Raw genomic sequence first — 21,494 nt, 5'->3', positions numbered from 1 at the left:
AACTAACACATTTTCAGGTTCAAAAAGGTCAACGGAACTTGGAATTCCCAGCCAGTCTCCCATGCTGGTACTTGCCAAGCCTTACGCTGCATTGCTGCTGCGATCTGACGAGAGCAGGCACATTCAGCTTAGAATGGCCGTTGACAGCAGCTGTTCAATTTGAACCTTCTTTTGCTATCTCATAGAGAAACGAACACAATTTTCAGGTTCAAAAAGGTCAACGGAACTTGGGATTCCCAGCCAGTCTCCCATGCTGGTACTTGCCAAGCCTTAAGCTGCATTGCTGCTGCGATCTGACGAGAGCACGCACATTCAGCTTAGAATGGCCGTTGACAGCAGCTGTTCAATTTGAACCTTCTTTTACTATCTCATAGAGAAACTAACACATTTTCAGGTTCAAAAAGGTCAACGGAACTTGGAATTCCCAGCCAGTCTCCCATGCTGGTACTTGCCAAGCCTTAAGCTGCATTGCTGCTGCGATCTGACGAGAGCAGGCACATTCAGCTTAGAATGGCCATTGACAGCAGCTGTTCAATTTGAACCTTCTTTTACTATCTCATAGAGAAACTAACACAATTTTCAGGTTCAAAAAGGTCACCAGAACTTGGGATTCCAAGCCAGTCTCCCATGCTGGTACTTGCCAAGCCTTAAGCTGCATTGCTGCTGCGATCTGACAAGAGCAGGCACATTCAGCTTAGAATGGCCGTTGACAGCAGCTGTTCAATTTGAACCTTCTTTTACTATCTCATAGAGAAACTAACACAATTTTCAGGTTCAAAAAGGTCAACAGAACTTGGGATTCCCAGCCAGTCTCCCATGCTGATACTTGCCAAGCCTTAAGCTGCATTGCTGCTGCGATCTGACAAGAGCAGGCACATTCAGCTTAGAAAGGCCGTTGACAGCAGCTGTTCAATTTGAACCTTCTTTTGCTATCTCATAGAGAAACTAACACAATTTTCAGGTTCAAAAAGGTCAACGGAACTTGGGATTCCCAGGCAGTCTCCCATGCTGGTACTTGCCAAGCCTTAAGCTGCATTGCTGCTGCGATCTGACGAGAGCAGGCACATTCAGCTTAGAATGGCCGTTGACAGCAGCTGTTCAATTTGAACCTTCTTTTACTATCTCATAGAGAAACTAACACATTTTCAGGTTCAAAAAGGTCAACGGAACTTGGAATTCCCAGCCAGTCTCCCATGGTGGTACTTGCCAAGCCTTAAGCTGCATTGCTGCTGCGATCTGACGAGAGCAGGCACATTCAGCTTAGAATGGCCGTTGACAGCAGCTGTTCAATTTGAACCTTCTTTTGCTATCTCATAGAGAAACTAACACAATTTTCAGGTTCAAAAAGGTCAACGGAACTTGGGATTCCCAGCCAGTCTCCCATGCTGGTACTTGCCAAGCCTTAAGCTGCATTGCTGCTGCGATCTGACGAGAGCAGGCACATTCAGCTTAGAATGGCCGTTGACAGCAGCTGTTCAATTTGAACCTTCTTTTGCTATCTCATAGAGAAACTAACACAATTTTCAGGTTCAAAAAGGTCAACGGAACTTGGGATTCCCAGCCAGTCTCCCATGCTGGTACTTGCCAAGCCTTAAGCTGCATTGCTGCTGCGATCTGACAAGAGCAGGCACATTCAGCTTAGAATGGCCGTTGACAGCAGCTGTTCAATTTGAACCTTCTTTTACTATCTCATAGAGAAACTAACACAATTTTCAGGTTCAAAAAGGTCAACAGAACTTGGGATTCCCAGCCAGTTTCCCATGCTGGTACTTGCCAAGCCTTAAGCTGCATTACTGCTGCGATCTGACGAGAGCAGGCACATTCAGCTTAGAATGGCCGTTGACAGCAGCTGTTCAATTTGAACCTTCTTTTACTATCTCATAGAGAAACTAACACAATTTTCAGGTTCAAAAAGGTCAACAGAACTTGGGATTCCCAGCCAGTCTCCCATGCTGGTACTTGCCAAGCCTTAAGCTGCATTGCTGCTGCGATCTCACAAGAGCACACACATTCAGCTTAGAATGGCCGTTGACAGCAGTTGTTCAATTTGAACCTTCTTTTACTATCTCATATAGAAACTAACACAATTTTCATGTTCAAAAACGTCACCAGAACTTGGGATTCCAAGCCAGTCTCCCATGCTGGTACTTGCCAAGCCTTAAGCTGCATTGCTGCTGCGATCTGACAAGAGCAGGCACATTCAGCTTAGAATGGCCGTTGACAGCAGCTGTTCAATTTGAACCTTCTTTTACTATCTCATAGAGAAACTAACACAATTTTCAGGTTCAAAAAGGTCAACAGAACTTTGGATTCCAAGCCAGTCTCCCATGCTGGTACTTGCCAAGCCTTAAGCTGCATTGCTGCTGCGATCTGACAAGAGCAGGCACATTCAGCTTAGAATGGCCGTTGACAGCAGCTGTTCAATTTGAACCTTCTTTTACTATCTCATAGAGAAACTAACACAATTTTCAGGTTCAAAAAGGTCAACAGAACTTGGGATTCCCAGCCAGTCTCCCATGCTGATACTTGCCAAGCCTTAAGCTGCATTGCTGCTGCGATCTGACAAGAGCAGGCACATTCAGCTTAGAAAGGCCGTTGACAGCAGCTGTTCAATTAGAACCTTCTTTTGCTATCTCATAGAGAAACTAACACAATTTTCAGGTTCAAAAAGGTCAACGGAACTTGGGATTCCCAGCCAGTCTCCCATGCTGGTACTTGCCAAGCCTTAAGCTGCATTGCTGCTGCGATCTGACGAGAGCAGGCACATTCAGCTTAGAATGGCCGTTGACAGCAGCTGTTCAATTTGAACCTTCTTTTACTATCTCATAAAGAAACTAACACATTTTCAGGTTCAAAAAGGTCAACGGAACTTGGAATTCCCAGCCAGTCTCCCATGGTGGTACTTGCCAAGCCTTAAGCTGCATTGCTGCTGCGATCTGACGAGAGCAGGCACATTCAGCTTAGAATGGCCGTTGACAGCAGCTGTTCAATTTGAACCTTCTTTTGCTATCTCATAGAGAAACTAACACAATTTTCAGGTTCAAAAAGGTCAACGGAACTTGGGATTCCCAGCCAGTCTCCCATGCTGGTACTTGCCAAGCCTTAAGCTGCATTGCTGCTGCGATCTGACGAGAGCAGGCACATTCAGCTTAGAATGGCCGTTGACAGCAGCTGTTCAATTTGAACCTTCTTTTGCTATCTCATAGAGAAACTAACACAATTTTCAGGTTCAAAAAGGTCAACGGAACTTGGGATTCCCAGCCAGTCTCCCATGCTGGTACTTGCCAAGCCTTAAGCTGCATTGCTGCTGCGATGTGACAAGAGCAGGCACATTCAGCTTAGAATGGCCGTTGACAGCAGCTGTTCAATTTGAACCTTCTTTTACTATCTCATAGAGAAACTAACACAATTTTCAGGTTCAAAAAGGTCTACAGAACTTGGGATTCCCAGCAGTTTCCCAGCTGGTACTTGCCAAGCCTTAAGCTGCATTGCTGTGAATCACACTTGAGTGCAGGCACATCAGATGGGGTTAAGTTCAACAGAACTTGGGATTCCCAGCCGGGTAGTCTCCCATGCTGGTACTTGCCAAGCCTTAAGCTGCATTGCTGCAAAAAGGTCAACAGAACTTGGGATTCCCAGCCAGTCTCCCATGCTGGTACTTGCCAAGCCTTAAGCTGCATTGCTGCTGCGATCTCACAAGAGCACACACATTCAGCTTAGAATGGCCGTTGACAGCAGTTGTTCAATTTGAACCTTCTTTTACTATCTCATATAGAAACTAACACAATTTTCAGGTTCAAAAAGGTCACCAGAACTTGGGATTCCAAGCCAGTCTCCCATGCTGGTACTTGCCAAGCCTTAAGCTGCATTGCTGCTGCGATCTGACAAGAGCAGGCACATTCAGCTTAGAATGGCCGTTGACAGCAGCTGTTCAATTTGAACCTTCTTTTACTATCTCATAGAGAAACTAACACAATTTTCAGGTTCAAAAAGGTCAACAGACCTTGGGATTCCCAGCCAGTCTCCCATGCTGATACTTGCCAAGCCTTAAGCTGCATTGCTGCTGCGAACTGACGAGAGCAGGCACATTCAGCTTAGAATGGCCGTTGACAGCAGCTGTTCAATTTGAACCTTCTTTTACTATCTCATAGAGAAACTAACACAATTTTCAGGTTCAAAAAGGTCAACAGAACTTGGGATTCCCAGCCAGTCTCCCATGCTGGTACTTGCCAAGCCTTAAGCTGCATTGCTGCTGCGATCTGACAAGAGCAGGCACATTCAGCTTAGAATGGCCGTTGACAGCAGCTGTTCAATTTGAACCTTCTTTTACTATCTCATAGAGAAACTAACACAATTTTCAGGTTCAAAAAGGTCAACAGAACTTGGGATTCCCAGCCAGTCTCCCATGCTGGTACTTGCCAAGCCTTAAGCTGCATTGCTGCTGCGATCTGACAAGAGCAGGCACATTCAGCTTAGAATGGCCGTTGACAGCAGCTGTTCAATTTGAACCTTCTTTTGCTATCTCATAGAGAAACTAACACAATTTTCAGGTTCAAAAAGGTCAACGGAACTTGGGATTCCCAGCCAGTCTCCCATGCTGGTACTTGCCAAGCCTTAAGCTGCATTGCTGCTGCGATCTGACGAGAGCAGGCACATTCAGCTTAGAATGGCCGTTGACAGCAGCTGTTCAATTTGAACCTTCTTTTACTATCTCATAGAGAAACTAACACATTTTCAGGTTCAAAAAGGTCAACGGAACTTGGAATTCCCAGCCAGTCTCCCATGCTGGTACTTGCCAAGCCTTACGCTGCATTGCTGCTGCGATCTGACGAGAGCAGGCACATTCAGCTTAGAATGGCCGTTGACAGCAGCTGTTCAATTTGAACCTTCTTTTACTATCTCATAGAGAAACTAACACAATTTTCATGTTCAAAAAGGTCAACAGAACTTGGGATTCCCAGCCAGTCTCCCATGCTGGTACTTGCCAAGCCTTAAGCTGCATTGCTGCTGCGATCTGACAAGAGCAGGCACATTCAGCTTAGAATGGCCGTTGACAGCAGCTGTTCAATTTGAACCTTCTTTTGCTATCTCATAGAGAAACTAACACAATTTTCAGGTTCAAAAAGGTCAACGGAACTTGGGATTCCCAGCCAGTCTCCCATGCTGGTACTTGCCAAGCCTTAAGCTGCATTGCTGCTGCGATCTGACGAGAGCAGGCACATTCAGCTTAGAATGGCCGTTGACAGCAGCTGTTCAATTTGAACCTTCTTTTACTATCTCATAGAGAAACTAACACATTTTCAGGTTCAAAAAGGTCAACGGAACTTGGAATTCCCAGCCAGTCTCCCATGCTGGTACTTGCCAAGCCATACGCTGCATTGCTGCTGCGATCTGACGAGAGCAGGCACATTCAGCTTAGAATGGCCGTTGACAGCAGCTGTTCAATTTGAACCTTCTTTTACTATCTCATAGAGAAACTAACACATTTTCAGGTTCAAAAAGGTCAACGGAACTTGGAATTCCCAGCCAGTCTCCCATGCTGGTACTTGCCAAGCCTTACGCTGCATTGCTGCTGCGATCTGACGAGAGCAGGCACATTCAGCTTAGAATGGCCGTTGACAGCAGCTGTTCAATTTGAACCTTCTTTTGCTATCTCATAGAGAAACGAACACAATTTTCAGGTTCAAAAAGGTCAACGGAACTTGGGATTCCCAGCCAGTCTCCCATGCTGGTACTTGCCAAGCCTTAAGCTGCATTGCTGCTGCGATCTGACGAGAGCACGCACATTCAGCTTAGAATGGCCGTTGACAGCAGCTGTTCAATTTGAACCTTCTTTTACTATCTCATAGAGAAACTAACACATTTTCAGGTTCAAAAAGGTCAACGGAACTTGGAATTCCCAGCCAGTCTCCCATGCTGGTACTTGCCAAGCCTTAAGCTGCATTGCTGCTGCGATCTGACGAGAGCAGGCACATTCAGCTTAGAATGGCCATTGACAGCAGCTGTTCAATTTGAACCTTCTTTTACTATCTCATAGAGAAACTAACACAATTTTCAGGTTCAAAAAGGTCACCAGAACTTGGGATTCCAAGCCAGTCTCCCATGCTGGTACTTGCCAAGCCTTAAGCTGCATTGCTGCTGCGATCTGACAAGAGCAGGCACATTCAGCTTAGAATGGCCGTTGACAGCAGCTGTTCAATTTGAACCTTCTTTTACTATCTCATAGAGAAACTAACACAATTTTCAGGTTCAAAAAGGTCAACAGAACTTGGGATTCCCAGCCAGTCTCCCATGCTGATACTTGCCAAGCCTTAAGCTGCATTGCTGCTGCGATCTGACAAGAGCAGGCACATTCAGCTTAGAAAGGCCGTTGACAGCAGCTGTTCAATTTGAACCTTCTTTTGCTATCTCATAGAGAAACTAACACAATTTTCAGGTTCAAAAAGGTCAACGGAACTTGGGATTCCCAGGCAGTCTCCCATGCTGGTACTTGCCAAGCCTTAAGCTGCATTGCTGCTGCGATCTGACGAGAGCAGGCACATTCAGCTTAGAATGGCCGTTGACAGCAACTGTTCAATTTGAACCTTCTTTTACTATCTCATAGAGAAACTAACACATTTTCAGGTTCAAAAAGGTCAACGGAACTTGGAATTCCCAGCCAGTCTCCCATGGTGGTACTTGCCAAGCCTTAAGCTGCATTGCTGCTGCGATCTGACGAGAGCAGGCACATTCAGCTTAGAATGGCCGTTGACAGCAGCTGTTCAATTTGAACCTTCTTTTGCTATCTCATAGAGAAACTAACACAATTTTCAGGTTCAAAAAGGTCAACGGAACTTGGGATTCCCAGCCAGTCTCCCATGCTGGTACTTGCCAAGCCTTAAGCTGCATTGCTGCTGCGATCTGATGAGAGCAGGCACATTCAGCTTAGAATGGCCGTTGACAGCAGCTGTTCAATTTGAACCTTCTTTTGCTATCTCATAGAGAAACTAACACAATTTTCAGGTTCAAAAAGGTCAACGGAACTTGGGATTCCCAGCCAGTCTCCCATGCTGGTACTTGCCAAGCCTTAAGCTGCATTGCTGCTGCGATCTGACAAGAGCAGGCACATTCAGCTTAGAATGGCCGTTGACAGCAGCTGTTCAATTTGAACCTTCTTTTACTATCTCATAGAGAAACTAACACAATTTTCAGGTTCAAAAAGGTCAACAGAACTTGGGATTCCCAGCCAGTTTCCCATGCTGGTACTTGCCAAGCCTTAAGCTGCATTACTGCTGCGATCTGACGAGAGCAGGCACATTCAGCTTAGAATGGCCGTTGACAGCAGCTGTTCAATTTGAACCTTCTTTTACTATCTCATAGAGAAACTAACACAATTTTCAGGTTCAAAAAGGTCAACAGAACTTGGGATTCCCAGCCAGTCTCCCATGCTGGTACTTGCCAAGCCTTAAGCTGCATTGCTGCTGCGATCTCACAAGAGCACACACATTCAGCTTAGAATGGCCGTTGACAGCAGTTGTTCAATTTGAACCTTCTTTTACTATCTCATATAGAAACTAACACAATTTTCAGGTTCAAAAAGGTCACCAGAACTTGGGATTCCAAGCCAGTCTCCCATGCTGGTACTTGCCAAGCCTTAAGCTGCATTGCTGCTGCGATCTGACAAGAGCAGGCACATTCAGCTTAGAATGGCCGTTGACAGCAGCTGTTCAATTTGAACCTTCTTTTACTATCTCATAGAGAAACTAACACAATTTTCAGGTTCAAAAAGGTCAACAGAACTTTGGATTCCAAGCCAGTCTCCCATGCTGGTACTTGCCAAGCCTTAAGCTGCATTGCTGCTGCGATCTGACAAGAGCAGGCACATTCAGCTTAGAATGGCCGTTGACAGCAGCTGTTCAATTTGAACCTTCTTTTACTATCTCATAGAGAAACTAACACAATTTTCAGGTTCAAAAAGGTCAACAGAACTTGGGATTCCCAGCCAGTCTCCCATGCTGATACTTGCCAAGCCTTAAGCTGCATTGCTGCTGCGATCTGACAAGAGCAGGCACATTCAGCTTAGAAAGGCCGTTGACAGCAGCTGTTCAATTTGAACCTTCTTTTGCTATCTCATAGAGAAACTAACACAATTTTCAGGTTCAAAAAGGTCAACGGAACTTGGGATTCCCAGCCAGTCTCCCATGCTGGTACTTGCCAAGCCTTAAGCTGCATTGCTGCTGCGATCTGACGAGAGCAGGCACATTCAGCTTAGAATGGCCGTTGACAGCAGCTGTTCAATTTGAACCTTCTTTTACTATCTCATAAAGAAACTAACACATTTTCAGGTTCAAAAAGGTCAACGGAACTTGGAATTCCCAGCCAGTCTCCCATGGTGGTACTTGCCAAGCCTTAAGCTGCATTGCTGCTGCGATCTGACGAGAGCAGGCACATTCAGCTTAGAATGGCCGTTGACAGCAGCTGTTCAATTTGAACCTTCTTTTGCTATCTCATAGAGAAACTAACACAATTTTCAGGTTCAAAAAGGTCAACGGAACTTGGGATTCCCAGCCAGTCTCCCATGCTGGTACTTGCCAAGCCTTAAGCTGCATTGCTGCTGCGATCTGACGAGAGCAGGCACATTCAGCTTAGAATGGCCGTTGACAGCAGCTGTTCAATTTGAACCTTCTTTTGCTATCTCATAGAGAAACTAACACAATTTTCAGGTTCAAAAAGGTCAACGGAACTTAGGATTCCCAGCCAGTCTCCCATGCTGGTACTTGCCAAGCCTTAAGCTGCATTGCTGCTGCGATCTGACAAGAGCAGGCACATTCAGCTTAGAATGGCCGTTGACAGCAGCTGTTCAATTTGAACCTTCTTTTACTATCTCATAGAGAAACTAACACAATTTTCAGGTTCAAAAAGGTCAACAGAACTTGGGATTCCCAGCCAGTTTCCCATGCTGGTACTTGCCAAGCCTTAAGCTGCATTACTGCTGCGATCTGACGAGAGCAGGCACATTCAGCTTAGAATGGCCGTTGACAGCAGCTGTTCAATTTGAACCTTCTTTTACTATCTCATAGAGAAACTAACACAGTTTTCAGGTTCAAAAAGGTCAACAGAACTTGGGATTCCCAGCCAGTCTCCCATGCTGGTACTTGCCAAGCCTTAAGCTGCATTGCTGCTGCGATCTCACAAGAGCACACACATTCAGCTTAGAATGGCCGTTGACAGCAGTTGTTCAATTTGAACCTTCTTTTACTATCTCATATAGAAACTAACACAATTTTCAGGTTCAAAAAGGTCACCAGAACTTGGGATTCCAAGCCAGTCTCCCATGCTGGTACTTGCCAAGCCTTAAGCTGCATTGCTGCTGCGATCTGACAAGAGCAGGCACATTCAGCTTAGAATGGCCGTTGACAGCAGCTGTTCAATTTGAACCTTCTTTTACTATCTCATAGAGAAACTAACACAATTTTCAGGTTCAAAAAGGTCAACAGACCTTGGGATTCCCAGCCAGTCTCCCATGCTGATACTTGCCAAGCCTTAAGCTGCATTGCTGCTGCGATCTGACGAGAGCAGGCACATTCAGCTTAGAATGGCCGTTGACAGCAGCTGTTCAATTTGAACCTTCTTTTACTATCTCATAGAGAAACTAACACAATTTTCAGGTTCAAAAAGGTCAACAGAACTTGGGATTCCCAGCCAGTCTCCCATGCTGGTACTTGCCAAGCCTTAAGCTGCATTGCTGCTGCGATCTGACAAGAGCAGGCACATTCAGCTTAGAATGGCCGTTGACAGCAGCTGTTCAATTTGAACCTTCTTTTACTATCTCATAGAGAAACTAACACAATTTTCAGGTTCAAAAAGGTCAACAGAACTTGGGATTCCCAGCCAGTCTCCCATGCTGGTACTTGCCAAGCCTTAAGCTGCATTGCTGCTGCGATCTGACAAGAGCAGGCACATTCAGCTTAGAATGGCCGTTGACAGCAGCTGTTCAATTTGAACCTTCTTTTGCTATCTCATAGAGAAACTAACACAATTTTCAGGTTCAAAAAAGTCAACGGAACTTGGGATTCCCAGCCAGTCTCCCATGCTGGTACTTGCCAAGCCTTAAGCTGCATTGCTGCTGCGATCTGACGAGAGCAGGCACATTCAGCTTAGAATGGCCGTTGACAGCAGCTGTTCAATTTGAACCTTCTTTTACTATCTCATAGAGAAACTAACACATTTTCAGGTTCAAAAAGGTCAACGGAACTTGGAATTCCCAGCCAGTCTCCCATGCTGGTACTTGCCAAGCCTTACGCTGCATTGCTGCTGCGATCTGACGAGAGCAGGCACATTCAGCTTAGAATGGCCGTTGACAGCAGCTGTTCAATTTGAACCTTCTTTTACTATCTCATAGAGAAACTAACACAATTTTCATGTTCAAAAAGGTCAACAGAACTTGGGATTCCCAGCCAGTCTCCCATGCTGGTACTTGCCAAGCCTTAAGCTGCATTGCTGCTGCGATCTGACAAGAGCAGGCACATTCAGCTTAGAATGGCCGTTGACAGCAGCTGTTCAATTTGAACCTTCTTTTGCTATCTCATAGAGAAACTAACACAATTTTCAGGTTCAAAAAGGTCAACGGAACTTGGGATTCCCAGCCAGTCTCCCATGCTGGTACTTGCCAAGCCTTAAGCTGCATTGCTGCTGCGATCTGACGAGAGCAGGCACATTCAGCTTAGAATGGCCGTTGACAGCAGCTGTTCAATTTGAACCTTCTTTTACTATCTCATAGAGAAACTAACACATTTTCAGGTTCAAAAAGGTCAACGGAACTTGGAATTCCCAGCCAGTCTCCCATGCTGGTACTTGCCAAGCCATACGCTGCATTGCTGCTGCGATCTGACGAGAGCAGGCACATTCAGCTTAGAATGGCCGTTGACAGCAGCTGTTCAATTTGAACCTTCTTTTACTATCTCATAGAGAAACTAACACATTTTCAGGTTCAAAAAGGTCTACGGAACTTGGAATTCACAGCCAGTCTCCCATGCTGGTACTTGCCAAGCCTTACGCTGCATTGCTGCTGCGATCTGACGAGAGCAGGCACATTCAGCTTAGAATGGCCGTTGACAGCAGCTGTTCAATTTGAACCTTCTTTTGCTATCTCATAGAGAAAAGAACACAATTTTCAGGTTCAAAAAGGTCAACGGAACTTGGGATTCCCAGCCAGTCTCCCATGCTGGTACTTGCCAAGCCTTAAGCTGCATTGCTGCTGCGATCTGACGAGAGCACGCACATTCAGCTTAGAATGGCCGTTGACAGCAGCTGTTCAATTTGAACCTTCTTTTACTATCTCATAGAGAAACTAACACATTTTCAGGTTCAAAAAGGTCAACTGAACTTGGAATTCCCAGCCAGTCTCCCATGCTGGTACTTGCCAAGCCTTAAGCTGCATTACTGCTGCGATCTGACGAGAGCAGGCACATTCAGCTTAGAATGGCCGGTGACAGCAGCTGTTCAATTTGAACCTTCTTTTACTATCTCATAGAGAAACTAACACAATTTTCAGGTTCAAAAAGGTCACCAGAACTTGGGATTCCAAGCCAGTCTCCCATGCTGGTACTTGCCAAGCCTTAAGCTGCATTGCTGCTGCGATCTGACAAGAGCAGGCACATTCAGCTTAGAATGGCCGTTGACAGCAGCTGTTCAATTTGAACCTTCTTTTACTATCTCATAGAGAAACTAACACAATTTTCAGGTTCAAAAAGGTCAACAGAACTTGGGATTCCCAGCCAGTCTCCCATGCTGATACTTGCCAAGCCTTAAGCTGCATTGCTGCTGCGATCTGACAAGAGCAGGCACATTCAGCTTAGAAAGGCCGTTGACAGCAGCTGTTCAATTTGAACCTTCTTTTGCTATCTCATAGAGAAACTAACACAATTTTCAGGTTCAAAAAGGTCAACGGAACTTGGGATTCCCAGCCAGTCTCCCATGCTGGTACTTGCCAAGCCTTAAGCTGCATTGCTGCTGCGATCTGACGAGAGCAGGCACATTCAGCTTAGAATGGCCGTTGACAGCAGCTGTTCAATTTGAACCTTCTTTTACTATCTCATAGAGAAACTAACACATTTTCAGGTTCAAAAAGGTCAACGGAACTTGGAATTCCCAGCCAGTCTCCCATGGTGGTACTTGCCAAGCCTTAAGCTGCATTGCTGCTGCGATCTGACGAGAGCAGGCACATTCAGCTTAGAATGGCCGTTGACAGCAGCTGTTCAATTTGAACCTTCTTTTGCTATCTCATAGAGAAACTAACACAATTTTCAGGTTCAAAAAGGTCAACGGAACTTGGGATTCCCAGCCAGTCTCCCATGCTGGTACTTGCCAAGCCTTAAGCTGCATTGCTGCTGCGATCTGACGAGAGCAGGCACATTCAGCTTAGAATGGCCGTTGACAGCAGCTGTTCAATTTGAACCTTCTTTTGCTATCTCATAGAGAAACTAACACAATTTTCAGGTTCAAAAAGGTCAACGGAACTTGGGATTCCCAGCCAGTCTCCCATGCTGGTACTTGCCAAGCCTTAAGCTGCATTGCTGCTGCGATCTGACAAGAGCAGGCACATTCAGCTTAGAATGGCCGTTGACAGCAGCTGTTCAATTTGAACCTTCTTTTACTATCTCATAGAGAAACTAACACAATTTTCAGGTTCAAAAAGGTCAACAGAACTTGGGATTCCCAGCCAGTTTCCCATGCTGGTACTTGCTAAGCCTTAAGCTGCATTACTGCTGCGATCTGACGAGAGCAGGCACATTCAGCTTAGAATGGCCGTTGACAGCAGCTGTTCAATTTGAACCTTCTTTTACTATCTCATAGAGAAACTAACACAATTTTCAGGTTCAAAAAGGTCAACAGAACTTGGGATTCCAAGCCAGTCTCCCATGCTGGTACTTGCCAAGCCTTAAGCTGCATTGCTGCTGCGATCTCACAAGAGCACACACATTCAGCTTAGAATGGCCGTTGACAGCAGTTGTTCAATTTGAACCTTCTTTTACTATCTCATATAGAAACTAACACAATTTTCAGGTTCAAAAAGGTCACCAGAACTTGGGATTCCAAGCCAGTCTCCCATGCTGGTACTTGCCAAGCCTTAAGCTGCATTGCTGCTGCGATCTGACAAGAGCAGGCACATTCAGCTTAGAATGGCCGTTGACAGCAGCTGTTCAATTTGAACCTTCTTTTACTATCTCATAGAGAAACTAACACAATTTTCAGGTTCAAAAAGGTCAACAGAACTTGGGATTCCAAGCCAGTCTCCCATGCTGGTACTTGCCAAGCCTTAAGCTGCATTGCTGCTGCGATCTCACAAGAGCACACACATTCAGCTTAGAATGGCCGTTGACAGCAGTTGTTCAATTTGAACCTTCTTTTACTATCTCATATAGAAACTAACACAATTTTCAGGTTCAAAAAGGTCACCAGAACTTGGGATTCCAAGCCAGTCTCCCATGCTGGTACTTGCCAAGCCTTAAGCTGCATTGCTGCTGCGATCTGACAAGAGCAGGCACATTCAGCTTAGAATGGCCGTTGACAGCAGCTGTTCAATTTGAACCTTCTTTTACTATCTCATAGAGAAACTAACACAATTTTCAGGTTCAAAAAGGTCAACAGACCTTGGGATTCCCAGCCAGTCTCCCATGCTGATACTTGCCAAGCCTTAAGCTGCTGCGATCTGACGAGAGCAGGCACATTCAGCTTAGAATGGCCGTTGACAGCAGCTGTTCAATTTGAACCTTCTTTTACTATCTCATAGAGAAACTAACACAATTTTCAGGTTCAAAAAGGTCAACAGAACTTGGGATTCCCAGCCAGTCTCCCATGCTGGTACTTGCCAAGCCTTAAGCTGCATTGCTGCTGCGATCTGACAAGAGCAGGCACATTCAGCTTAGAATGGCCGTTGACAGCAGCTGTTCAATTTGAACCTTCTTTTACTATCTCATAGAGAAACTAACACAATTTTCAGGTTCAAAAAGGTCACCAGAACTTGGGATTCCAAGCCAGTCTCCCATGCTGGTATTTGCCAAGCCTTAAGCTGCATTGCTGCTGCGATCTGACAAGAGCAGGCACATTCAGCTTAGAATGGCCGTTGACAGCAGCTGTTCAATTTGAACCTTCTTTTACTATCTCATAGAGAAACTAACACAATTTTCAGGTTCAAAAAGGTCAACAGAACTTGGGATTCCCAGCCAGTCTCCCATGCTGATACTTGCCAAGCCTTAAGCTGCATTGCTGCTGCGATCTGACAAGAGCAGGCACATTCAGCTTAGAATGGCCGTTGACAGCAGCTGTTCAATTTGAACCTTCTTTTACTATCTCATAGAGAAACTAACACAATTTTCAGGTTCAAAAAGGTCAACAGAACTTGGGATTCCCAGCCAGTCTCCCATGCTGGTACTTGCCAAGCCTTAAGCTGCATTGCTGCTGCGATCTGACAAGAGCAGGCACATTCAGCTTAGAATGGCCGTTGACAGCAGCTGTTCAATTTGAACCTTCTTTTGCTATCTCATAGAGAAACTAACACAATTTTCAGGTTCAAAAAGGTCAACGGAACTTGGGATTCCCAGCCAGTCTCCCATGCTGGTACTTGCCAAGCCTTAAGCTGCATTGCTGCTGCGATCTGACGAGAGCAGGCAAATTCAGCTTAGAATGGCCGTTGACAGCAGCTGTTCAATTTGAACCTTCTTTTACTATCTCATAGAGAAACTAACACATTTTCAGGTTCAAAAAGGTCAACGGAACTTGGAATTCCCAGCCAGTCTCCCATGCTGGTACTTGCCAAGCCTTACGCTGCATTGCTGCTGCGATCTGACGAGAGCAGGCACATTCAGCTTAGAATGGCCGTTGACAGCAGCTGTTCAATTTGAACCTTCTTTTACTATCTCATAGAGAAACTAACACATTTTCAGGTTCAAAAAGGTCAACGGAACTTGGAATTCCCAGCCAGTCTCCCATGCTGGTACTTGCCAAGCCTTACACTGCATTGCTGCTGCGATCTGACGAGAGCAGGCACATTCAGCTTAGAATGGCCGTTGACAGCAGCTGTTCAATTTGAACCTTCTTTTGCTATCTCATAGAGAAACGAACACAATTTTCAGGTTCAAAAAGGTCAACGGAACTTGGGATTCCCAGCCAGTCTCCCATGCTGGTACTTGCCAAGCCTTAAGCTGCATTGCTGCTGCGATCTGACGAGAGCACGCACATTCAGCTTAGAATGGCCGTTGACAGCAGCTGTTCAATTTGAACCTTCTTTTACTATCTCATAGAGAAACTAACACATTTTCAGGTTCAAAAAGGTCAACTGAACTTGGAATTCCCAGCCAGTCTCCCATGCTGGTACTTGCCAAGCCTTAAGCTGCATTGCTGCTGCGATCTGACGAGAGCAGGCACATTCAGCTTAGAATGGCCGTTGACAGCAGCTGTTCAATTTGAACCTTCTTTTACTATCTCATAGAGAAACTAACACAATTTTCAGGTTCAAAAAGGTCACCAGAACTTGGGATTCCAAGCCAGTCTCCCATGCTGGTACTTGCCAAGCCTTAAGCTGCATTGCTGCTGCGATCTGACAAGAGCAGGCACATTCAGCTTAGAATGGCCGTTGACAGCAGCTGTTCAATTTGAACCTTCTTTTACTATCTCATAGAGAAACTAACACAATTTTCAGGTTCAAAAAGGTCAACAGAACTTGGGATTCCCAGCCAGTCTCCCATGCTGATACTTGCCAAGCCTTAAGCTGCATTGCTGCTGCGATCTGACAAGAGCAGGCACATTCAGCTTAGAAAGGCCGTTGACAGCAGCTGTTCAATTTGAACCTTCTTTTGCTATCTCATAGAGAAACTAACACAATTTTCAGGTTCAAAAAGGTCAACGGAACTTGGGATTCCCAGCCAGTCTCCCATGCTGGTACTTGCCAAGCCTTAAGCTGCATTGCTGCTGCGATCTGACGAGAGCAGGCACATTCAGCTTAGAATGGCCGTTGACAGCAGCTGTTCAATTTGAACCTTCTTTTACTATCTCATAGAGAAACTAACACATTTTCAGGTTCAAAAAGGTCAACGGAACTTGGAATTCCCAGCCAGTCTCCCATGGTGGTACTTGCCAAGCCTTAAGCTGCATTGCTGCTGCGATCTGACGAGAGCAGGCACATTCAGCTTAGAATGGCCGTTGACAGCAGCTGTTCAATTTGAACCTTCTTTTGCTATCTCATAGAGAAACTAACACAATTTTCAGGTTCAAAAAGGTCAACGGAACTTGGGATTCCCAGCCAGTCTCCCATGCTGGTACTTGCCAAGCCTTAAGCTGCATTGCTGCTGCGATCTGACGAGAGCAGGCACATTCAGCTTAGAATGGCCGTTGACAGCAGCTGTTCAATTTGAACCTTCTTTTGCTATCTCATAGAGAAACTAACACAATTTTCAGGTTCAAAAAGGTCAACGGAACTTGGGATTCCCAGCCAGTCTCCCATGCTGGTACTTGCCAAGCCTTAAGCTGCATTGCTGCTGCGATCTGACAAGAGCAGGCACATTCAGCTTAGAATGGCCGTTGACAGCAGCTGTTCAATTTGAACCTTCTTTTACTATCTCATAGAGAAACTAACACAATTTTCAGGTTCAAAAAGGTCAACAGAACTTGGGATTCCCAGCCAGTTTCCCATGCTGGTACTTGCCAAGCCTTAAGCTGCATTACTGCTGCGATCTGACGAGAGCAGGCACATTCAGCTTAGAATGGCCGTTGACAGCAGCTGTTCAATTTGAACCTTCTTTTACTATCTCATAGAGAAACTAACACAATTTTCAGGTTCAAAAAGGTCAACAGAACTTGGGATTCCCAGCCAGTCTCCCATGCTGGTACTTGCCAAGCCTTAAGCTGCATTGCTGCTGCGATCTCACAAGAGCACACACATTCAGCTTAGAATGGCCGTTGACAGCAGTTGTTCAATTTGAACCTTCTTTTACTATCTCATATAGAAACTAACACAATTTTCAGGTTCAAAAAGGTCACCAGAACTTGGGATTCCAAGCCAGTCTCCCATGCTGGTACTTGCCAAACCTTAAGCTGCATTGCTGCTGCGATCTGACAAGAGCAGGCACATTCAGCTTAGAAAGGCCGTTGACAGCAGCTGTTCAATTTGAACCTTCTTTTACTATCTCATAGAGAAACTAACACATTTTCAGGTTCAAAAAGGTCAACGGAACTTGGAATTCCCAGCCAGTCTCCCATGGTGGTACTTGCCAAGCCTTAAGCTGCATTGCTGCTGCGATCTGACGAGAGCAGGCACATTCAGCTTAGAATGGCCGTTGACAGCAGCTGTTCAATTTGAACCTTCTTTTGCTATCTCATAGAGAAACTAACACAATTTTCAGGTTCAAAAAGGTCAACGGAACTTGGGATTCCCAGCCAGTCTCCCATGCTGGTACTTGCCAAGCCTTAAGCTGCATTGCTGCTGCGATCTGACGAGAGCAGGCACATTCAGCTTAGAATGGCCGTTGACAGCAGCTGTTCAATTTGAACCTTCTTTTGCTATCTCATAGAGAAACTAACACAATTTTCAGGTTCAAAAAGGTCAACGGAACTTGGGATTCCCAGCCAGTCTCCCATGCTGGTACTTGCCAAGCCTTAAGCTGCATTGCTGCTGCGATCTGACAAGAGCAGGCACATTCAGCTTAGAATGGCCGTTGACAGCAGCTGTTCAATTTGAACCTTCTTTTACTATCTCATAGAGAAACTAACACAATTTTCAGGTTCAAAAAGGTCAACAGAACTTGGGATTCCCAGCCAGTTTCCCATGCTGGTACTTGCCAAGCCTTAAGCTGCATTACTGCTGCGATCTGACGAGAGCAGGCACATTCAGCTTAGAATGGCCGTTGACAGCAGCTGTTCAATTTGAACCTTCTTTTACTATCTCATAGAGAAACTAACACAATTTTCAGGTTCAAAAAGGTCAACAGAACTTGGGATTCCAAGCCAGTCTCCCATGCTGGTACTTGCCAAGCCTTAAGCTGCATTGCTGCTGCGATCTCACAAGAGCAAACACATTCAGCTTAGAATGGCCGTTGACAGCAGTTGTTCAATTTGAACCTTCTTTTACTATCTCATATAGAAACTAACACAATTTTCAGGTTCAAAAAGGTCACCAGAACTTGGGAATCCAAGCCAGTCTCCCATGCTGGTACTTGCCAAGCCTTAAGCTGCATTGCTGCTGCGATCTGACGAGAGCACGCACATTCAGCTTAGAATGGCCGTTGACAGCAGCTGTTCAATTTGAACCTTCTTTTACTATCTCATAGAGAAACTAACACATTTTCAGGTTCAAAAAGGTCAACGGAACTTGGAATTCCCAGCCAGTCTCCCATGCTGGTACTTGCCAAGCCTTAAGCTGCATTGCTGCTGCGATCTGACGAGAGCAGGCACATTCAGCTTAGAATGGCCGTTGACAGCAGCTGTTCAATTTGAACCTTCTTTTACTATCTCATAGAGAAACTAACACAATTTTCAGGTTCAAAAAGGTCACCAGAACTTGGGATTCCAAGCCAGTCTCCCATGCTGGTACTTGCCAAGCCTTAAGCTGCATTGCTGCTGCGATCTGACAAGAGCAGGCACATTCAGCTTAGAATGGCCGTTGACAGCAGCTGTTCAATTTGAACCTTCTTTTACTATCTCATAGAGAAACTAACACAATTTTCAGGTTCAAAAAGGTCAACAGAACTTGGGATTCCCAGCCAGTCTCCCATGCTGATACTTGCCAAGCCTTAAGCTGCATTGCTGCTGCGATCTGACAAGAGCAGGCACATTAAGCTTAGAATGGCCGTTGACAGCAGCTGTTCAATTTGAACCTTCTTTTACTATCTCATAGAGAAACTAACACAATTTTCAGGTTCAAAAAGGTCAACAGAACTTGGGATTCCCAGCCAGTCTCCCATGCTGATACTTGCCAAGCCTTAAGCTGCATTGCTGCTGCGATCTGACAAGAGCAGGCACATTCAGCTTAGAATGGCCGTTGACAGCTGCTGTTCAATTTGAACCTTCTTTTGCTATCTCATAGAGAAACTAACACAATTTTCAGGTTCAAAAAGGTCAACGGAACTTGGGATTCCCAGCCAGTCTCCCATGCTGGTACTTGCCAAGCCTTAAGCTGCATTGCTGCTGCGATCTGACGAGAGCAGGCACATTCAGCTTAGAATGGCCGTTGACAGCAGCTGTTCAATTTGAACCTTCTTTTACTATCTCATAGAGAAACTAACACATTTTCAGGTTCAAAAAGGTCAACGGAACTTGGAATTCCCAGCCAGTCTCCCATGCTGGTACTTGCCAAGCCTTAAGCTGCATTGCTGCTGCGATCTGACAAGAGCAGGCACATTCAGCTTAGAATGGCCGTTGACAGCAGCTGTTCAATTTGAACCTTCTTTTGCTATCTCATAGAGAAACTAACACAATTTTCAGGTTCAAAAAGGTCAACGGAACTTGGGATTCCCAGCCAGTCTCTTATGCTGGTACTTGCCAAGCCTTAAGCTGCATTGCTGCTGCGATCTGATGAGAGCAGGCACATTCAGCTTAGAATGGCCGTTGACAGCAGTTGTTCAATTTGAACCTTCTTTTACTATCTCATAGAGAAACTAACACATTTTCAGGTTCAAAAAGGTCAACGGAACTTGGAATTCCCAGCCAGTCTCCCATGCTGGTACTTGCCAAGCCTTAAGCTGCATTGCTGCTGCGATCTGACGAGAGCAGGCACATTCAGCTTAGAATGGCCGTTGACAGCAGCTGTTCAATTTGAACCTTCTTTTACTATCTCATAGAGAAACTAACACAATTTTCAGGTTAAAAAAGGTCAACAGAACTTGGGATTCCCAGCCAGTCTCCCATGCTGGTACTTGCCAAGCCTTAAGCTGCATTGCTGCTGCGATCTGACGAGAGCAGGCACATTCAGCTTAGAATGGCCGTTGACAGCAGCTGTTCAATTTGAACCTTCTTTTGCTATCTCATAGAGAAACTAACACAATTTTCACGTTCAAAAAGGTCAACGGAACTTGGGATTCCCAGCCAGTCTCCCATGCTGGTACTTGCCAAGCCTTAAGCTGCATTGCTGCTGCGATCTGACGAGAGCAGGCACATTCAGCTTAGAATGGCTGTTGACAGCAGCTGTTCAATTTGAACCTTCTTTTACTATCTCATAGAGAAACTAACACATTTTCAGGTTCAAAAAGGTCAACGGAACTTGGAATTCCCAGCCAGTCTCCCATGGTGGTACTTGCCAAGCCTTAAGCTGCATTGCTGCTGCGATCTGACGAGAGCAGGCACATTCAGCTTAGAATGGCCGTTGACAGCAGCTGTTCAATTTGAACCTTCTTTTGCTATCTCATAGAGAAACTAACACAATTTTCAGGTTCAAAAAGGTCAACGGAACTTGGGATTCCCAGCCAGTCTCCCATGCTGGTACTTGCCAAGCCTTAAGCTGCATTGCTGCTGCGATCTGACGAGAGCAGGCACATTCAGCTTAGAGTTGCCGTTGACAGCAGCTGTTCAATTTGAACCTTCTTTTACTATCTCATAGAGAAACTAACACAATTTTCAGGTTCAAAAAGGTCAACAGAACTTGGGATTCCCAGCCAGTCTCCCATGCTGGTACTTGCCAAGCCTTAAGCTGCATCGCTGCTGCGATCTGACAAGAGCACACACATTCAGCTTAGAATGGCCGTTGACAGCAGTTGTTCAATTTGAACCTTCTTCTACTATCTCATATAGAAACTAACACAATTTTCAGGTTCAAAAAGGTCACCAGAACTTGGAATTCCAAGCCAGTCTCCCATGCTGGTACTTGCCAAGCCTTAAGCTGCATTGCTGCTGCGATCTGACAAGAGCAGGCACATTCAGCTTAGAATGGCCGTTGACAGCAGCTGTTCAATTTGAACCTTCTTTTACTATCTCATAGAGAAACTAACACAATTTTCAGGTTCAAAAAGGTCAACAGAACTTGGGATTCCCAGCCAGTCTCCCATGCTGGTACTTGCCAAGCCTTAAGCTGCATTGCTGCTGCGATCTGACAAGAGCAGGCACATTCAGCTTAGAATGGCCGTTGACAGCAGCTGTTCAATTTGAACCTTCTTTTGCTATCTCATAGAGAAACTAACACAATTTTCAGGTTCAAAAAGGTCAACGGAACTTGGGATTCCCAGCCAGTCTCCCATGCTGGTACTTGCCAAGCCTTAAGCTGCATTGCTGCTGCGATCTGACGAGAGCAGGCACATTCAGCTTAGAATGGCTGTTGACAGCAGCTGTTCAATTTGAACCTTCTTTTACTATCTCATAGAGAAACTAACACATTTTCAGGTTCAAAAAGGTCAACGGAACTTGGAATTCCCAGCCAGTCTCCCATGCTGGTACTTGCCAAGCCTTAAGCTGCATTGCTGCTGCGATCTGACGAGAGCAGGCACATTCAGCTTAGAATGGCCGTTGACAGCAGCTGTTCAATTTGAACCTTC

General features: G+C 45.4%; 77 pseudogenes; all 77 read right to left on the bottom strand.

Annotated features, from left to right (window-relative positions):
- Nucleotides 1-26: 26 nt before the first annotated feature.
- On the bottom strand, nucleotides 27-145 carry LOC140087711 (5S ribosomal RNA; annotated as a pseudogene).
- Nucleotides 146-215: 70 nt separating this feature from the next.
- On the bottom strand, nucleotides 216-334 carry LOC140087333 (5S ribosomal RNA; annotated as a pseudogene).
- Nucleotides 335-403: 69 nt separating this feature from the next.
- On the bottom strand, nucleotides 404-522 carry LOC140081760 (5S ribosomal RNA; annotated as a pseudogene).
- Nucleotides 523-970: 448 nt separating this feature from the next.
- LOC140091791 (5S ribosomal RNA) lies at nucleotides 971-1,089 on the bottom strand (annotated as a pseudogene).
- A 69-nt stretch (nucleotides 1,090-1,158) lies between these two features.
- On the bottom strand, nucleotides 1,159-1,277 carry LOC140078637 (5S ribosomal RNA; annotated as a pseudogene).
- A 70-nt stretch (nucleotides 1,278-1,347) lies between these two features.
- Nucleotides 1,348-1,466, bottom strand: LOC140094393 (5S ribosomal RNA; annotated as a pseudogene).
- A 70-nt stretch (nucleotides 1,467-1,536) lies between these two features.
- On the bottom strand, nucleotides 1,537-1,655 carry LOC140088979 (5S ribosomal RNA; annotated as a pseudogene).
- Nucleotides 1,656-1,725: 70 nt separating this feature from the next.
- On the bottom strand, nucleotides 1,726-1,844 carry LOC140083061 (5S ribosomal RNA; annotated as a pseudogene).
- Nucleotides 1,845-2,670: 826 nt separating this feature from the next.
- On the bottom strand, nucleotides 2,671-2,789 carry LOC140094381 (5S ribosomal RNA; annotated as a pseudogene).
- Nucleotides 2,790-2,858: 69 nt separating this feature from the next.
- LOC140078636 (5S ribosomal RNA) lies at nucleotides 2,859-2,977 on the bottom strand (annotated as a pseudogene).
- A 70-nt stretch (nucleotides 2,978-3,047) lies between these two features.
- On the bottom strand, nucleotides 3,048-3,166 carry LOC140094369 (5S ribosomal RNA; annotated as a pseudogene).
- Nucleotides 3,167-4,181: 1,015 nt separating this feature from the next.
- Nucleotides 4,182-4,300, bottom strand: LOC140091056 (5S ribosomal RNA; annotated as a pseudogene).
- A 70-nt stretch (nucleotides 4,301-4,370) lies between these two features.
- Nucleotides 4,371-4,489, bottom strand: LOC140091055 (5S ribosomal RNA; annotated as a pseudogene).
- Nucleotides 4,490-4,559: 70 nt separating this feature from the next.
- Nucleotides 4,560-4,678, bottom strand: LOC140094357 (5S ribosomal RNA; annotated as a pseudogene).
- Nucleotides 4,679-4,747: 69 nt separating this feature from the next.
- On the bottom strand, nucleotides 4,748-4,866 carry LOC140087710 (5S ribosomal RNA; annotated as a pseudogene).
- A 70-nt stretch (nucleotides 4,867-4,936) lies between these two features.
- On the bottom strand, nucleotides 4,937-5,055 carry LOC140091053 (5S ribosomal RNA; annotated as a pseudogene).
- A 70-nt stretch (nucleotides 5,056-5,125) lies between these two features.
- Nucleotides 5,126-5,244, bottom strand: LOC140094345 (5S ribosomal RNA; annotated as a pseudogene).
- A 69-nt stretch (nucleotides 5,245-5,313) lies between these two features.
- LOC140095624 (5S ribosomal RNA) lies at nucleotides 5,314-5,432 on the bottom strand (annotated as a pseudogene).
- Nucleotides 5,433-5,501: 69 nt separating this feature from the next.
- LOC140087709 (5S ribosomal RNA) lies at nucleotides 5,502-5,620 on the bottom strand (annotated as a pseudogene).
- Nucleotides 5,621-5,690: 70 nt separating this feature from the next.
- On the bottom strand, nucleotides 5,691-5,809 carry LOC140087332 (5S ribosomal RNA; annotated as a pseudogene).
- Nucleotides 5,810-5,878: 69 nt separating this feature from the next.
- LOC140081759 (5S ribosomal RNA) lies at nucleotides 5,879-5,997 on the bottom strand (annotated as a pseudogene).
- Nucleotides 5,998-6,445: 448 nt separating this feature from the next.
- LOC140090563 (5S ribosomal RNA) lies at nucleotides 6,446-6,564 on the bottom strand (annotated as a pseudogene).
- A 69-nt stretch (nucleotides 6,565-6,633) lies between these two features.
- Nucleotides 6,634-6,752, bottom strand: LOC140078635 (5S ribosomal RNA; annotated as a pseudogene).
- A 70-nt stretch (nucleotides 6,753-6,822) lies between these two features.
- Nucleotides 6,823-6,941, bottom strand: LOC140098950 (5S ribosomal RNA; annotated as a pseudogene).
- Nucleotides 6,942-7,011: 70 nt separating this feature from the next.
- Nucleotides 7,012-7,130, bottom strand: LOC140088978 (5S ribosomal RNA; annotated as a pseudogene).
- A 70-nt stretch (nucleotides 7,131-7,200) lies between these two features.
- LOC140083059 (5S ribosomal RNA) lies at nucleotides 7,201-7,319 on the bottom strand (annotated as a pseudogene).
- Nucleotides 7,320-8,145: 826 nt separating this feature from the next.
- On the bottom strand, nucleotides 8,146-8,264 carry LOC140094333 (5S ribosomal RNA; annotated as a pseudogene).
- Nucleotides 8,265-8,333: 69 nt separating this feature from the next.
- Nucleotides 8,334-8,452, bottom strand: LOC140078634 (5S ribosomal RNA; annotated as a pseudogene).
- A 70-nt stretch (nucleotides 8,453-8,522) lies between these two features.
- Nucleotides 8,523-8,641, bottom strand: LOC140094320 (5S ribosomal RNA; annotated as a pseudogene).
- A 70-nt stretch (nucleotides 8,642-8,711) lies between these two features.
- Nucleotides 8,712-8,830, bottom strand: LOC140095310 (5S ribosomal RNA; annotated as a pseudogene).
- A 70-nt stretch (nucleotides 8,831-8,900) lies between these two features.
- LOC140083058 (5S ribosomal RNA) lies at nucleotides 8,901-9,019 on the bottom strand (annotated as a pseudogene).
- A 448-nt stretch (nucleotides 9,020-9,467) lies between these two features.
- Nucleotides 9,468-9,586, bottom strand: LOC140095410 (5S ribosomal RNA; annotated as a pseudogene).
- A 70-nt stretch (nucleotides 9,587-9,656) lies between these two features.
- Nucleotides 9,657-9,775, bottom strand: LOC140091052 (5S ribosomal RNA; annotated as a pseudogene).
- A 70-nt stretch (nucleotides 9,776-9,845) lies between these two features.
- LOC140091051 (5S ribosomal RNA) lies at nucleotides 9,846-9,964 on the bottom strand (annotated as a pseudogene).
- A 70-nt stretch (nucleotides 9,965-10,034) lies between these two features.
- Nucleotides 10,035-10,153, bottom strand: LOC140078597 (5S ribosomal RNA; annotated as a pseudogene).
- Nucleotides 10,154-10,222: 69 nt separating this feature from the next.
- Nucleotides 10,223-10,341, bottom strand: LOC140087708 (5S ribosomal RNA; annotated as a pseudogene).
- Nucleotides 10,342-10,411: 70 nt separating this feature from the next.
- On the bottom strand, nucleotides 10,412-10,530 carry LOC140091050 (5S ribosomal RNA; annotated as a pseudogene).
- A 70-nt stretch (nucleotides 10,531-10,600) lies between these two features.
- On the bottom strand, nucleotides 10,601-10,719 carry LOC140094307 (5S ribosomal RNA; annotated as a pseudogene).
- Nucleotides 10,720-10,788: 69 nt separating this feature from the next.
- Nucleotides 10,789-10,907, bottom strand: LOC140095622 (5S ribosomal RNA; annotated as a pseudogene).
- Nucleotides 10,908-10,976: 69 nt separating this feature from the next.
- Nucleotides 10,977-11,095, bottom strand: LOC140098260 (5S ribosomal RNA; annotated as a pseudogene).
- Nucleotides 11,096-11,165: 70 nt separating this feature from the next.
- LOC140087331 (5S ribosomal RNA) lies at nucleotides 11,166-11,284 on the bottom strand (annotated as a pseudogene).
- Nucleotides 11,285-11,353: 69 nt separating this feature from the next.
- Nucleotides 11,354-11,472, bottom strand: LOC140098024 (5S ribosomal RNA; annotated as a pseudogene).
- A 448-nt stretch (nucleotides 11,473-11,920) lies between these two features.
- Nucleotides 11,921-12,039, bottom strand: LOC140094295 (5S ribosomal RNA; annotated as a pseudogene).
- Nucleotides 12,040-12,108: 69 nt separating this feature from the next.
- On the bottom strand, nucleotides 12,109-12,227 carry LOC140078633 (5S ribosomal RNA; annotated as a pseudogene).
- A 70-nt stretch (nucleotides 12,228-12,297) lies between these two features.
- LOC140094283 (5S ribosomal RNA) lies at nucleotides 12,298-12,416 on the bottom strand (annotated as a pseudogene).
- A 70-nt stretch (nucleotides 12,417-12,486) lies between these two features.
- Nucleotides 12,487-12,605, bottom strand: LOC140088976 (5S ribosomal RNA; annotated as a pseudogene).
- Nucleotides 12,606-12,675: 70 nt separating this feature from the next.
- LOC140093110 (5S ribosomal RNA) lies at nucleotides 12,676-12,794 on the bottom strand (annotated as a pseudogene).
- A 1,007-nt stretch (nucleotides 12,795-13,801) lies between these two features.
- On the bottom strand, nucleotides 13,802-13,920 carry LOC140091049 (5S ribosomal RNA; annotated as a pseudogene).
- Nucleotides 13,921-14,179: 259 nt separating this feature from the next.
- Nucleotides 14,180-14,298, bottom strand: LOC140097031 (5S ribosomal RNA; annotated as a pseudogene).
- A 70-nt stretch (nucleotides 14,299-14,368) lies between these two features.
- LOC140091048 (5S ribosomal RNA) lies at nucleotides 14,369-14,487 on the bottom strand (annotated as a pseudogene).
- A 70-nt stretch (nucleotides 14,488-14,557) lies between these two features.
- On the bottom strand, nucleotides 14,558-14,676 carry LOC140084851 (5S ribosomal RNA; annotated as a pseudogene).
- Nucleotides 14,677-14,745: 69 nt separating this feature from the next.
- On the bottom strand, nucleotides 14,746-14,864 carry LOC140087707 (5S ribosomal RNA; annotated as a pseudogene).
- A 69-nt stretch (nucleotides 14,865-14,933) lies between these two features.
- Nucleotides 14,934-15,052, bottom strand: LOC140092796 (5S ribosomal RNA; annotated as a pseudogene).
- A 70-nt stretch (nucleotides 15,053-15,122) lies between these two features.
- LOC140087330 (5S ribosomal RNA) lies at nucleotides 15,123-15,241 on the bottom strand (annotated as a pseudogene).
- A 69-nt stretch (nucleotides 15,242-15,310) lies between these two features.
- On the bottom strand, nucleotides 15,311-15,429 carry LOC140089899 (5S ribosomal RNA; annotated as a pseudogene).
- Nucleotides 15,430-15,877: 448 nt separating this feature from the next.
- LOC140094271 (5S ribosomal RNA) lies at nucleotides 15,878-15,996 on the bottom strand (annotated as a pseudogene).
- Nucleotides 15,997-16,065: 69 nt separating this feature from the next.
- LOC140078631 (5S ribosomal RNA) lies at nucleotides 16,066-16,184 on the bottom strand (annotated as a pseudogene).
- Nucleotides 16,185-16,254: 70 nt separating this feature from the next.
- Nucleotides 16,255-16,373, bottom strand: LOC140094259 (5S ribosomal RNA; annotated as a pseudogene).
- A 70-nt stretch (nucleotides 16,374-16,443) lies between these two features.
- LOC140088975 (5S ribosomal RNA) lies at nucleotides 16,444-16,562 on the bottom strand (annotated as a pseudogene).
- Nucleotides 16,563-16,632: 70 nt separating this feature from the next.
- On the bottom strand, nucleotides 16,633-16,751 carry LOC140083057 (5S ribosomal RNA; annotated as a pseudogene).
- A 447-nt stretch (nucleotides 16,752-17,198) lies between these two features.
- LOC140078630 (5S ribosomal RNA) lies at nucleotides 17,199-17,317 on the bottom strand (annotated as a pseudogene).
- A 70-nt stretch (nucleotides 17,318-17,387) lies between these two features.
- LOC140094246 (5S ribosomal RNA) lies at nucleotides 17,388-17,506 on the bottom strand (annotated as a pseudogene).
- A 70-nt stretch (nucleotides 17,507-17,576) lies between these two features.
- LOC140088974 (5S ribosomal RNA) lies at nucleotides 17,577-17,695 on the bottom strand (annotated as a pseudogene).
- Nucleotides 17,696-17,765: 70 nt separating this feature from the next.
- On the bottom strand, nucleotides 17,766-17,884 carry LOC140083056 (5S ribosomal RNA; annotated as a pseudogene).
- A 447-nt stretch (nucleotides 17,885-18,331) lies between these two features.
- LOC140083712 (5S ribosomal RNA) lies at nucleotides 18,332-18,450 on the bottom strand (annotated as a pseudogene).
- Nucleotides 18,451-18,898: 448 nt separating this feature from the next.
- On the bottom strand, nucleotides 18,899-19,017 carry LOC140097030 (5S ribosomal RNA; annotated as a pseudogene).
- Nucleotides 19,018-19,087: 70 nt separating this feature from the next.
- On the bottom strand, nucleotides 19,088-19,206 carry LOC140094234 (5S ribosomal RNA; annotated as a pseudogene).
- A 69-nt stretch (nucleotides 19,207-19,275) lies between these two features.
- On the bottom strand, nucleotides 19,276-19,394 carry LOC140086725 (5S ribosomal RNA; annotated as a pseudogene).
- A 70-nt stretch (nucleotides 19,395-19,464) lies between these two features.
- LOC140084861 (5S ribosomal RNA) lies at nucleotides 19,465-19,583 on the bottom strand (annotated as a pseudogene).
- A 69-nt stretch (nucleotides 19,584-19,652) lies between these two features.
- LOC140083701 (5S ribosomal RNA) lies at nucleotides 19,653-19,771 on the bottom strand (annotated as a pseudogene).
- A 70-nt stretch (nucleotides 19,772-19,841) lies between these two features.
- On the bottom strand, nucleotides 19,842-19,960 carry LOC140079449 (5S ribosomal RNA; annotated as a pseudogene).
- Nucleotides 19,961-20,030: 70 nt separating this feature from the next.
- LOC140090047 (5S ribosomal RNA) lies at nucleotides 20,031-20,149 on the bottom strand (annotated as a pseudogene).
- Nucleotides 20,150-20,218: 69 nt separating this feature from the next.
- Nucleotides 20,219-20,337, bottom strand: LOC140078629 (5S ribosomal RNA; annotated as a pseudogene).
- A 70-nt stretch (nucleotides 20,338-20,407) lies between these two features.
- On the bottom strand, nucleotides 20,408-20,526 carry LOC140091316 (5S ribosomal RNA; annotated as a pseudogene).
- A 448-nt stretch (nucleotides 20,527-20,974) lies between these two features.
- Nucleotides 20,975-21,093, bottom strand: LOC140091046 (5S ribosomal RNA; annotated as a pseudogene).
- Nucleotides 21,094-21,163: 70 nt separating this feature from the next.
- LOC140090046 (5S ribosomal RNA) lies at nucleotides 21,164-21,282 on the bottom strand (annotated as a pseudogene).
- Nucleotides 21,283-21,351: 69 nt separating this feature from the next.
- LOC140083690 (5S ribosomal RNA) lies at nucleotides 21,352-21,470 on the bottom strand (annotated as a pseudogene).
- Nucleotides 21,471-21,494: the final 24 nt, after the last annotated feature.

Source organism: Engystomops pustulosus, chromosome 9 (assembly GCF_040894005.1).
Source record: "Engystomops pustulosus chromosome 9, aEngPut4.maternal, whole genome shotgun sequence".
NCBI lineage: Eukaryota > Metazoa > Chordata > Amphibia > Anura > Leptodactylidae > Engystomops > Engystomops pustulosus.
Note: the sequence above shows the minus strand (reverse complement) of the source record. Positions and strands in the feature narration are given on the sequence as shown.